General features: G+C 35.8%; 1 protein-coding gene across 8 annotated transcripts in view; it reads left to right on the forward strand.

Annotated features, from left to right (window-relative positions):
* The window catches only part of NKAIN2 (sodium/potassium transporting ATPase interacting 2), an 831,125-nt gene that overhangs the window by 22,080 nt on the left and 795,482 nt on the right, over positions 1-13,563 (forward strand). The gene's annotated exons all lie outside the window — the stretch shown is intronic.

Below are 13,563 nucleotides of genomic sequence, written 5' to 3' on the forward strand. Positions count from 1 at the left end.
ATCTTATTTATAAATCAAATATAGCTACTGAAATTGATTACAATGATGGAGGTTAATTTAATAAAAAGATTAAAACACTGAAAAGTATTTTTTTAGAGCCTGCCTATGAGGCATCTTGCTGTAGCCACTATGAGGTACCAAGTAACTTACTGCACTTGGCCCTGATGCTCCCCATTGGGAAAAGTGTACAGAAAGAGGGATGCTTGCTTTTCAGCTTGAGAATGATGGCCCAGCCTCTCATTCTTAGGTTAGATTTGAATTTAGAAGCCATTAAAAAGTAATCTTCATTTTCAAACTACAACTATTACGGAATTGTCATCTGTAGATTTTACTTTTTTCTCTGAACATTTTGTGAAAAGCTTTTAAAATGTAATTTTACTAATGGTTGTTTGCATCAGGAAGCTACCATTACAAGCAGAAGTAAAGTTGTAAGTACTTTATTAGAACCTAAGTCATTTCCCCCTTTATTTCAAAATTAATTGCATTCAAATTTGTTAAATAATACTGTCACAGCAGAAAACAGTTTAGCCAATATGTAGTGTACGTGTGTTTTTTTAAATTTTTTTGATGGAGATGTTCTGTTTTTTGATGTAAGGATATTTCTGTAGAAATGTCCAAAAATCGTATGTGAACATGACTATTTAAACTATTAAATAAAAATGCTCTTTTAATGAACAAAAGGCTAAATGATTGCACAAGAGTTCTCACTTTTACCTCAGCTAATTTTTAAATTACCACTAGAAGCAGCTCAACATTTTGCTAAATGAAATCGATTGTACCTCTTCTTTGCCATCTAAAAAGAAAGACTTTATCTAATCTGCGAAGTTTAATGTTGAACTAAAAATGTGATAGGCCAGATGGGGCTCTGGGGTAAGGGTGAAGAGATAATTGTAGTATGATGTTATGATTTATAAGGGTATAAATTAAAAAACTTACAACCCCTCTTTTCTTTAATTTTTATTTAGAACAGACTGGTTCCTTTCGTAAGAAATACTGTTCAGGTAATCTCAGTGCAGCTAACCTCCTATTTAAGTAACTATTGGAAGCTTTCTCTTGCACCTGTGGAACTGAAAGAAATCTGAAAAGCAAATGTCACTAATGGCCCATAGACATCCTGTTTTCACTGACTTGTGAAGTTTAGAGGAATAGTGGTAAAATCTTTAGATGTTAACAACAGTTTAAAATCCAATCTAGAATGGGAAGACCAGCAAGAAAATCACCATTGCTGACTCTGGACAGCTCTAATGAATTTGACTTATTTTATCTTAAAAAATAATAATTAAATCAAGTCAAGGTATTTGAATAGGGGAATTAAATATCCATTATTATTTTTTTTAATCTTCTACCTTGTGAACCTTGCCCTGGAACTCTAAACTAGAGATTTGTAAAAATATATTTTACCCCTGTATTTGTCTTTACATTGAAAAAAAATGCAACTTGCTTCTCAGGCTACCTTCCAAGCTACTATAAGTGTATATTTTAGCATTATCATAATATGCTTGAATTTCTTTTATACAGTTACTCATTGTTTGAAGTAACTCTCGATGTTCTTATATCAGATTTTTTCTATCTTCCTCATCTATCACTCTTCCTTTCCCATTCAGTTTTCAGGAAAAGAGGTGAAATTATTATTTCTCTTTATTCATTGTTCTTGAGCGGCCCATTTCTCCTTCACTGATACTACTATTCTCTTGAGTAATAAAATAAAAGTTTTAAATGTAAACCTTATGTAATAAAGTCGCTTAATGCTATTTATTTAATTTTAATTCAATTAAAGAACAACTTAAAAATGTGTTCATACTCAGACACTTGTGCAATCAGGAAATCCATAGGAAATAATGACATTTTGGAGCCATTTCCTTTACAATTTGAAAAGGAACAAGATGATATCAATATCCTGTAAGGTCTGGGATTTGATATTACCCTCTTTACAGGCTAATAAGTTACCCTGTTAATGTTTCATGATTGGTATTAGAAGACATGAAATTCCTGGATCAAAGACAGGGGAATTGTTATTCATAGCACCCCAAGCACCACGAGCTATATTATGCGAATTAGATCCTCTTGTGCCCTAATTAGTCCTAAGGTGGGGATGGAGGGAGGGATGACTCCATGGACCTGGATGGCTACTACAATGCAGTAGAACTCCCTTTTCCAGGCTCACTTTTAAGTAAGGGGAGACCATGTGTCTCATTCTGGCCAATGGGCTATACACGGAAGTAATGTGACTTCCCACTAAGAAAGGGATGTGATGACAAAAACACCATGTTTTGAAGATGCAGGTAATATAATGGAGAGAAGCTAGGGGAAGAAATTGTTAGAAACTCTATTTCTAATTATTTTCATCTCTTAAAGGAAATTTCTGTTTTACATCACTTATCATTTATTCATATATTAGTGTAGTGAATGGGGATATAAATAAGCCAATTTACATGTTTATGATATGAATTCAAGTAGTTTTAACTGATAGGTTTGTGTGATAAAATCCATTTTGAAGACAATATGGACTCACAGAATATTTTTTATTAACCATATTTATTGAGTATCTACTATATGCTTAGCACCCATCTAGGTGTTTTAGTTACTTCAAGGAACAGAACAAAGATTCCTGGCTCCCTGGTGATAGAACTTACATTCTACTGGGAGAAAGGAGGGAATAAACAATAAACATAATACACACATAAAGCATATATTATGTTAGGAGTTAAGTGCTGTGTTAGAAAAAGCAGAACGAGATAAGGGAGGTGAAGTTTGCTGTGTGTGCCATTTTATGAAGGGTTATCAGTAGGTAAAATTCTTTGCCTGGACTAAAAGACCATTCTAGAATGAACTTACCTATTTAATATTTACTTTTTTATGTTTGTCATACAATTTCATTCCTCATTTGATTTTGTTTTTCTCTTTCTTTAGAATGCAGCTCTCAAGCACTATCTGTTAAAATTTTGTTTACCTTTTGTGGTTCTGCTCAAATATTATCTCTTCGAAGCCTTCCCTGAGGCCTCCAACTTCCCTCTGCTCTTATCTATTACTTAAGAACTCGTGATGCTGGCTTGTCATTATTTTTTCTCTCTCTACTTCTAAATAGTCAGCTTCTTGAGGGCAGAAAACAGGTCTTATTTGCCTTTGTATTACCTGGTCAATTCAGTGTTTGTTGATTGTACAATGTTTGAGTCTTTGGTTAAACTTAATTGATGTGCATAAAGAGGGCTCCAAAATTGTGTTGAAGTTTTGTAGAATGTGTGGTGACACTATGTTGCTGACTGAAGGGTATTTATATGGGTAATTTATATAGTGCAGTAAAAAGGAGTCTCAGACCTAGCTTCAATGGGTGTGGAAGTTTCCCCACACCTATAAGAAATGCTAAGACACCAGCAGAGTGTCCAAGAATTCAATTCAGTTCTGGCACTATCTGCCCAGAGATAGAATCCAATTCCACAAGTAGAGGGCTTAGTCTCACAAGACTGCCCTCCACTTCAGATACCAGTCGCAAGCCCTTATTGTTACCTGTACTTCTGACTGACTGGCTATAAATTAGAGATTCCCTAAGACCCCCTCCTTAATTAATTTGCTCACAGAACCCAAGAAAACCAATTTACTCTCTAGATTATCAATTTATTACAAAAGACATTAAAGGGTAGTAACCAACAGCCAGAAGAGATACATAGGGTGAGGGCCTGAACAAAGGAGCTTCTGCTGTCTTGGAGCTTAGTAGAGCCTGGCATGGTAGCACCTGGAAGTGTTTTGGTCTCCGGTATGGATGATTTTGAACAAAGGTCCAATGAGCTGTCCTCCTGGGCTTTTATGGAGGCTTTATGACATATCTATGATCGATTTACGTCTTTGGCAGATGGCAGTTAAACTCAGTCTCCAGGTCCTCTCCAGCCCCTCTCCCTTCCCTAGAGGTCAGGGTGTGTGTGTGTGTATGTGTGTGTGTGTGTGTGTGTGTGTGTGTGTGTGTGCGCGCGCGCGCGCCTGTGTGTATGTTCCAAATCTCTAATCACTAGGTTGGTGCTCCTGGCAACAGGCCTCCACCCCTGGGCAGGGTCCAAAAGTCACCTCATTAACAGAACAAAAGGCACCTTTATCACTCTCACACTTAGGAAATTCTAATGGATTCGGAGCTGTGAGCCCATACCTTTGGATGAAGATCAAATATCTTATAAATCACAATATCACAGCAGTAATACTCAAATAACAAAGGATTTTAGTTACCAATAGTTTATAAAAAGTGTTTGGCACTCTGAAAGAGTTTTCTCTTGGAAATAAAATGTGATGTTTCCATTGTTAAACAGTTCATAAAAGTCTACTTAAAATCACAAACATGAAACACAATTCTTGTGTTACTGTTCTGTGCCCTGCCTCTGCATAAAATCATCATAGTATTTCATCAAGCCCAAAACTGTTAATGTGGAACCTAAGGCTTCTTGAATGTTCTGATTCCTACTTAACTTTTGGTCCTCCTTTTCCCCTTACCACATTGTCACTAAAATGTCTCAGCCTTCTTCACAGGAGCTCATTCTGTCCCCAGCCCAGAAATGGTCTATCCAGCCACACTCACTCCAGCCAGCCTAGCTCCTACTAAGCTTTCAGGCCTCAGTTTAAAAGATTCTTGACAAAACTCTCCCTGATGAATCAATCGTAGCAATCTTTCTGAGAACTTTATAAACATCGCATTTGTGTGCCCTGAATGGTGTCTGACATATAGTAGATACTCAATAAATATTCATGGAGTAAAAATAGGAATGTAGGAAGGCTGCTTAACTGTCATTGAATAGATGATGCTTCTGGATACCAGCGTGGATGTAAGAAATGTTCAAACATGTAGAGAATTTTTATGATTTTATTTGAGCCAAACTGACAATTGCCAGGAAGCAAAAGTCTCAATAGATTGAGAAAATGCTCTTGCAGATTATTTTATACATTAGAATCAAAGAAGGAGACATAAAGATATGGAATCATTGGGGGTAGATTAAAGGGGCGAGAGAAAGCAAAGCAGAAAATCTCTAGGATTGGATGAAAAGGCAAAATAGAGAAACACATACCTTTTTTACACTGGTGGGTACAAGATAGTTAATAATTAACATTTATAGCCCACAGAGATTGTTCGGGGGAACAAGATAACAATGAGGGGGTTCTGTGGCCTCCAGTTCTGGTACAGATATAGTGCCTTAAGGGGTCTGGAAAAGATTACTCTGACATTTCAAAGGTCTATTATCTTAGATGCAAAAAGACAATAGACAGGGTCACTCAAAGTAAAGGTTGACCTTTGTCAAAGAAGCTACGGGCCTAGGACTTGAACACCTACCATGACCCACTTTTAGTCAGGAATTTTTATGTTCAGACTATCCTATGTGATTCTTTCCAGTTTCTGAGTTTGTAAGGCCCGCCATGCAGACTTTCCCTGAGCTTTCCAGGTTTAGTATGTGGCCCCTTTTTTGTCCACACTAGTAGCTATCTGCTATACCTCTACATCTGTAAGAAGAAAAAAAGCTTTATTCTTCTGTACCTGCATAAGTGAGTTCTCTACTGTTGAACTAAGAGTCTCTCCCTTTCTAAATATATTGTCTCCTTAAGCAATTTCATCCATGCCAACAGCTTTAATTATCATCCTTACCCAGCTGACTCTCAAATTAAAATCTTTGGAGTTCTTCTTTGATTTCTAGATTTATTTATCTAATCTACCTGACAGCTTCCCACGGATGTCTCAAAGGCACCTCAACCTGTAAACATTAGTTAAGTTATCACTAGCTGTTGTAACAAACATAGTCCAATATTCTGGAAAGTGGTGTAGCCTAATAAAACTTGATTTCTTCCTCACGTAACAGCCCAATTCAAGGGTTCTAGTTGTCAACCAGCCTTCTACTTAGTCATTTAGGGAAGCCGACTCCATCCTTCTTATAGCTTTATTTTAAAGCTTGTAGACTTTTACATGAGGCCAGTAGATCGGGAATGGAGGATGGAAGAAGCACTATTTACTTCTTAAGCTTCATGGCCCAGTACTATTGTCTTTACTCCATGAGAGAGAACCAACCACTTGGCTCCCACTAAATGCAAAGTAGTGTAGAGGCTTGGGAAATACAGTACTTGGTAGAGCAGCTAATTTCCATGACAATTCCCCACCATGATATGTCAAGTGTAAATCTTTGGCATACAGCTAGTTATCTTTGACATGTTTAACAAGACCAAAATACAACTAATTTCCCAAAGTAATCAAAGTAACCAACCCATCAAGCAAACGGACAGGTAAACCCTGGACTTTTTCCAGTGTTCCTTAGTTCAGATACTGCTTCATTTCTACATTAACTGGAGACATAGATACTGCTTTTGACATCCTCTTTTCCTTAGCTCTTTTATCAGAGAGGTCTGTAATTTGCCTGCTGCTTTAATTAATGACCAAAAATCTGGGAAAATAAAAAAAAAACTTTAAAGGTTAGGAAAATGGGAATCAAAAGCCTCAGAATTATCTGTCTCTTCCTTCATTCCATGTACAGTCATTACCTAGTCTTGTTGATTTTCCTTCTAAATAGATATGTTGACTATGTCTGTGTCTCTCTAGCAGCTACCCTCCTTGTTTGGACCGAGAAATAGTCTAACTGCACTTCCGCTTGTCCTCTGGGTCCCCTCTTGTCTTCTTTACACAGCAGCCAAAGTGAAGATTTAAAATGCATATCTAATCACATTATCTCCCTGCTGTTAACACTTCAAAACCATCCTATTGCTCTTGGCATAAAGGCAGAACTCCTTAATGTGATTTATAGCACAGGCTAGCCTGGCTCCTACCTTGATCACCCTCTTCTACTACATTCTCTTTTCTAGCCTCATTGTCACTTGGTATTCTCCATGCTACCTTCTGCCATAGAGGCTCATCTTCAACATTCTTTCCTCTTTTTCTCACATAGTTAACACTTACATATCCTTGATATCATCATCAGGTGTTACTTCCTCAAGAAAGCTTTTCCTGATCACTGTAATCAGGTCAGCTTCACCCATTTAAAAATTTTGAAGCAACTTGTAATTCTCTTTCTTCACACTTATGCCAGTGAAAATTTCACATTTCTTTGTGTGACTGTTGGATTACTATGTGTGTCCACTATTGGATTTTATTTTCCCAGTGGGCAGGAAATGTGTTTTCCTCACTTTTCTCTCTTCAATGTCTTTATCACAATGCTTTACAAGTGATCAATATTTACTAATTTTTTTGAATGAATTAGTGGATGACAAATGAATGAATAATTTTGTATACCAGGTTATGTTATCAACTGAGGAGTGAATGGCCATTATCTCCACAGATATGCTCCAATATCTTATAGAGATAATGATATAAGAATTTAGACAATCCCTGATATTTTTGTAGCTACATGGTTTTGTAAGTTGCATATTTAAGAGTCTTTATGGAACAGCACAAGTCTTGGAGCATAAAGGTTGGAGCATAAAGACCAGAAATGAATTTGTTCTGCTAGAGATTTACATCAGATCTTTACATGGTTGAAACTTTGTTTTTTTCTTCTTTTCACTGGGTTTCCTAGCAACATGTGTCACCCTTGTGGTACATTCCACAGATAGTGATATCCTTCATGCCATTCTGAAGTTTTGCATTTATCTATCCTGAAATAATATACTTCGCAATTACATTTTCTAAATATTTATATATATCTATATGCATATTTATGATATTTGAAAATAGTATATATTATGTATGCATGTTGTGCAAAATTTAAATCTTTTGTAATTATGAGTAAAATCTCCTTGGCAATAACATTTATTTTTAATTTCTGGAAAAAGTTATCCCACTGTCTAAATACTTAGGTTTTACTTCTTCCTCCTTGTAGGTGTTAGATTTGCTTCTCAAGTGCTCTAATCAAATATTTGGATCTGAGGTCTTCATAAAGCATATTTATATTATTTTGGCCTTTACATTTCCATGCTGCCTTTTGGACCCCATAATAAAACAAAAAATCTTTTTTTTTAGCCTGTTTAATCAATGTGAGGTTTGGAAAATTGGGATTTTCTATAGTAGTAACATATTTGGCATCTATATACTTTTTTCATTGTCCATTCATTTTTCTTTTGATACACAAAGTAAATAAAAGCATATGGAAGGTGATCAGTTACCTTTTCCCTGTTTCCAGAATTGACTTTATGTTTTCATCCTTTGATACTGAAGGAATCAATATTACACAAGAAAGCCTGGGTAGCCATTTTTATCAAAAATTTTAAAAAATCTTTTCAGCAGTTTACGGATTCAAAATGAACTACTGAGAATGAACTTATAAATTCTGTGCTTTGTTTTTAGATTTGTAAAGGTCTTTCTTTAAAGGGTATTTTATGCCATGTAGAACTACAACCTGAGTACTCCCTGTCACATCTGACTCCCAGGGTTCTGAACGACGAGCACAGAGTGTTGGTGTTACTTGCAAGACTTCCAGACCTGACACTGCTTGGTAACTGTGTAATGTTAGGGAACCCTCCTACTCACTGCATTCATAGTCAGGTGGGCCCAAGCCTGTTTACTTAAGTTAGGGAGTGAACTGAGATAGGGTTCTGAGGCAGCTGATTGTGTATATTAAGACAGTTCATGTCATAGTTTGAAAGCAATGAAATGTAAATGTATGTTAAATGTTTATTTGAGTTCTACCCATGTGACACAGACTGTTCTTAAACCAGCAGTCTGAGTGATTGCATTAACAAAAACTCATGCCTTTCGTTCATTCAAAATCCTTCACTGGTCTCCCTTATCACTCAGAATAACACCAAAGTTCTTATTGCACGCTGCCTTTTTTTTTTCTGAAATCTCCCCACCCCATTTTATTATGAATTTTAGTGTTGGATTATTTCTTAGAAGAAATCTGAGATGGTTTTTATTACCATTCCACTGAAGAACATTCTGTTTTTTGGTAAGGGATGTGAAATTTTCTTTCAGTATATTCTTTTCAATAAATCCTTGTGCATGGAAATAGTAGCACTGATTGTGGGAATTTTGTAGATGAACTTTGCTTTAATTTAAGAAAGAGGACAAGTTTATAAAAAGAAGTCATGCAACTGATGCAGGACAGGGCAGATTTCCCCGAGTGAGGCGGGGAGACCAAGCCCTGTATGGAGAGAAGAGGGTCCTTTGGTGGAGAGTGTAGACAGAATTCAACACACATGCCAAAGTTAGAGTAAAAAGGAAAGTTTATTAGAGAAGGTGTAACACTCCACAGAGTATGGTCTCCTCTCAGAGGCAGAGAGTGAGAGGGACAATAAGAGAGAGAGAGAGAGAGAGAGAGAGAGAGAGAGAGAGAGAGAGAGAGAGAAAGAAAGTAAGTAAATGCCCTGAGAGGGACCCTGAGTGTTCAGAGAATTCAGTTTATATGTCATTCTTTAGTTCTCATTTCCTTTGATATGGACATACAATGAGGAAGGGGGAAAAGTATATAGCATGAAATGGTTAGAATATGTAGCGTGAAAGGACTGTTGGCAGTTCCCAGCCTTTAATCCTAGGTTCCTTTTGATTTTAGCCAAAGGGAATGACTCTGTTGGCTCCTGTTTCCCATTCACAGGTGTGGGAAATGGGTTGTTAGCAAACCCAGGTTGTAAGCAATCCTTGCAGAAATCTTCTTTTGTTCTGAAGGTATCCTCCTGGCCTGGTTGCAGGGCTGATCAGTTTATTGCCATCTCTGATTGTGGCTTAACATTTTAATTTTCTTGCCTCCTTCCACATTACAAGTATATTTGGTCAATAGCATCTTGAGAAAGAAGCAAGACTTTGAAGCAATAGTAGATAATAGGAGGAAAAAGTTACCCTAAACAGTATTTTCCAAAAAAGATTGACAGAGTAATTAATGCAGTGTTAGAAATCAAATGCCAAAAGTTTATTTCATGAATATAAGCATGATTAAGTGATTTTTAATTTTCTTTTATCTCTGAAATAAAGAGAACTGGATTAAGGTAAATATGATATTTTAATAAATGATAAGTAGAAGCTAAAATTCTGAAATCTACCCTTTCCTTTCTAATATATATGAGAAATTAACTGAAAGGGGTTTGAATCTTACTTTATAAACTTTCCTGTTTGAATCTATATTATTTACCTTTTATTACCTTGTAAATTTTGATGGATGATTTCTTTAAGTGTCCTTGTCCTTCCATGGCTTATCAAGAGAGCACTTAAATCAGTCTGTGATAGAAAAATTATAACCTTATTCATTATGCTGTTGTCTGAATGTAGTCATTTTTTTATTCGGGTTATGCCAAATTTCTATTCTTAGGAAAGGTTTTTGATTTCATATTTGAAAAAAACACACTATAAAATTCTTTTTGATAAGAAATAACTAATATATTGATTTTATTTCCCATACAGAGTAAAAATAAATGTGCCTCAAGCCAAACAGTCTATCAACAGACACAGCAAACACAGCACATGGAGGGATCATTATGTTAAAGCAGTGTTTTTTATTGCAGTTCTACTGAAGGGGGCTAGGGACCTAGGAATCTTTTTTAAAGGGATAATTACCTTTTAAATATACATTTGAAATAAGTGTCTTTCAAAGAGTGTAAGATTTCACCCTCTGTGCCTGAAAAAGGCAATTTACCTCCCAAGGTTAGATGAGAGAATTTATTCATTCTTCCTTTGCTTGCTTAAGGATGTTGTTAGCAATGTGCTTTCTTGGATGTGGAAGAGGATCCTCTCTCATGATTTAACCTGGAGAATTGCTGCTCATACTTGGCTTTCAGGTCCAACTTTACTACAGTTAGTATTGTGTTTCAAGTCCCGGGAGCAGAGCAGCTCAGAAACTGAAGACAACCGTCCTTTCCTGCTTAGGTTTCCCCTCTGCATGACCTATTTGGTCATCTCAAGACACTGGCAGGGCAGAACATACCCTCACATTTTCAACTTGCAGGAGGCAAAAGAGTCACGAAAGGTTATAATGATCCTTCAAAACCTGAATATTCAACAAAAGAAAAAAATCGAAGAGGCCATTTCAAAGGAATTTTTCCAAGTTGTGAAATTTCTAATTAAAACAATTTTTAATGATTAAAAAACAATACAATGAAATTATTTTAAATGCTTTATAGGTTCCTCATATGTAAAAGTTCTACTTTTATTTTGACTTGATTTATTAGAGAATTTCTGCATTTAGGAAAATTGTTGTGGTGCAAACAAATTTAAGACCCACGGAGCCAATTGAGATTAATTATGAGCCTTTATTAGCCGGCTGGCGACTGACTCTCCCCTCTAGAGAATCAGCCCCAAGCCTCTAGAAGGAATAGCTTAAAAAGCCCCAAAACCCCCTCTAGCAAGAAAGTAGGTTTACAGAAGCAGAGGCTGGCCATTAACATATCTTTACACAGGATAACTACACCCTTAACATTTACATATCTTTGCAAAGAATATCTCCTGGAACTATATCCTGTTTAACATTGATTGCCATTTGAAAATCTTCCACCCTTAACAAAATGTTGATAGACAATCTTGAGATACTTAAGCGTGTCTAGAGAGGCATACACTCCAATCTTATTCTTTCTATAGTTATTCCTAAAAAATATAAAATAAGCAAATATCTTTGTTTTATCTTATATTTTAAAAAGTTTTAGAGTTTATATTTACCATTAATAGCCTATTATTTTTCTCACAAGAAAAAAAATACTAAGCATAACCCCCTTAAAAATAAATCAGCCATTCAAAAACTGTCCCAGTAATTGGATGGGATTAAAAATAAATTGGTTTGTCACATTTTTTTTTATTTTTGTTTTTTATATTTTCAATTAAATAGATGTTATTTTTGACCTAAAGTTGGGGATAATAATCACCTTTAAACCTTTTCCTTATAACCTATAGAATTCAATAAATACAACAGGAACTGTATTGAAAAATACTTTATGTGTATGTATACATTTAAGTATGTATGTTTATGTGTATTTAATTACTATTATTATCCAAAGAATACTTAGGTAAATGCTGTCTTCTTTGTATGATTATATGATATTTCTAAAAATATTTACTTTTTTAAACTGTTAAAGTTATACTAATAACACTTGCATAGAAATTAGATCTCTTGTGCCAAGAAATTATGCAACACACAGAAATGAAGCAGTTTTTTCATTCACTCAGAGATGGATATCAAGCTTGCAAACTGTAAGCAAAAATCTCAATGTATTTATGGCAAAAGTTATGTAAGTTTGAAGGTAAACTCAATTGTTTAACCTGATTATACTTTTATAATTCCAAATAATGGCTTATGTAGTTATCGTCAGTCTCAAAATAAAGAACAAAGTCATGGATGTCAAAGATCTAAAATGTATTTGGGGCACTTTTTGTTCTTTTGAAATACACATTTTAAACTTTTACAGAACTTAGAAAAATATAAATACAATATACAGATTTTTATTTTTTTTGAATATCCAAAATATACTCTTGTTACTAGAGAATAGGGTCCTCTCCAGTGCATTGTCCAGTTTCTTGATGTCTCGAACAAAGAATTGAGCAAGACACCGAAATACAGTAATAAAGAAAAGTTTTATTAGAAAGGAAAGTACACTTCCAGAAGTGGATATGGGCCTGAGCAAAAAAAGTGTGGCTCAAAAGGCCTGGTAACAAAGACTTCAGAGTTTTTATCCTTTTTTGCTGTGGGTGATTACAGAGTGGGCTTCTTTGATTGACAACTAAGATTGACAGGACTCAGTGGGTCACTATTTTGCTTTCTGCGCACGTTTGTTCCCAGAATTCAGTCTGTTATAATGATATTAATGAACTTCTGAACATATGCATCATATTGTAATGGTGGTATAAAAAGACTCGGGTGACTTGAAGGTTGTTGGGGTCTTCATGTAGGTGCGAGTGAGACTGGCTTAAACTGGTACCTAAATCTTTGCCTACTGGTTTCTTTGAATTAAAAAAATGCCTTCTGGCTTGCTTAATTGTGGGCGGTTTAGGGTGAACCCCTTCTAAGATAGGATGACCTCAGTATCTTTGCAGGCAGACCCGAAACCCCCTAACTAACTTTCCTGCTTACCTCTTTTTCTAAGAGACATGAACCCCCTTATTTTTAGTATGGATGTTGAAGGAAGGGAGGTCTCTTTTTTCGTATCCGCTTCCTGCTGAGAATGGCCGTAGTCCCTGCTTACAGGGGTTTCATGGAGCTCTTTCCCTTTCTACCTCAGTCACCAGTGGGGTCTTGGGTTTGCTGCTGAAGTGCCACCTCAGTCCCTAGACAAGGAAAAGAAAATACAAACTCGTATTTAAATCATACATCTATTAATTTCTATTATTGATTTGCCTATTAAGTGAGTAAAGGGAAACAGGCTTGATTAATACATCTCTTAAAGAGTAAAAAGAAAAGCCTTTGGTTTAACACCCCTCAACCTCATCCCAGCTCTAAGGGCCTTGCCTGGCTTGACACCATTTTTGCATAATTATGAGCTGATGACCCTTGTCAATAGCCAGAGGATCTGAGTCGCCAGGGCAGTTATCAAGATTTGAGGGAGAGGGTCTTTTTCCCAAAGAAAGGAGGGAAGAAATCTTAACTGGGTTTACTAAAAAGATTAACTCTGCAAGAGATATCCCATTTCATTTTCTGCTAAAAG

This window comes from Rousettus aegyptiacus, unplaced genomic scaffold (assembly GCF_014176215.1).
Source record: "Rousettus aegyptiacus isolate mRouAeg1 unplaced genomic scaffold, mRouAeg1.p scaffold_m13_p_1, whole genome shotgun sequence".
NCBI lineage: Eukaryota > Metazoa > Chordata > Mammalia > Chiroptera > Pteropodidae > Rousettus > Rousettus aegyptiacus.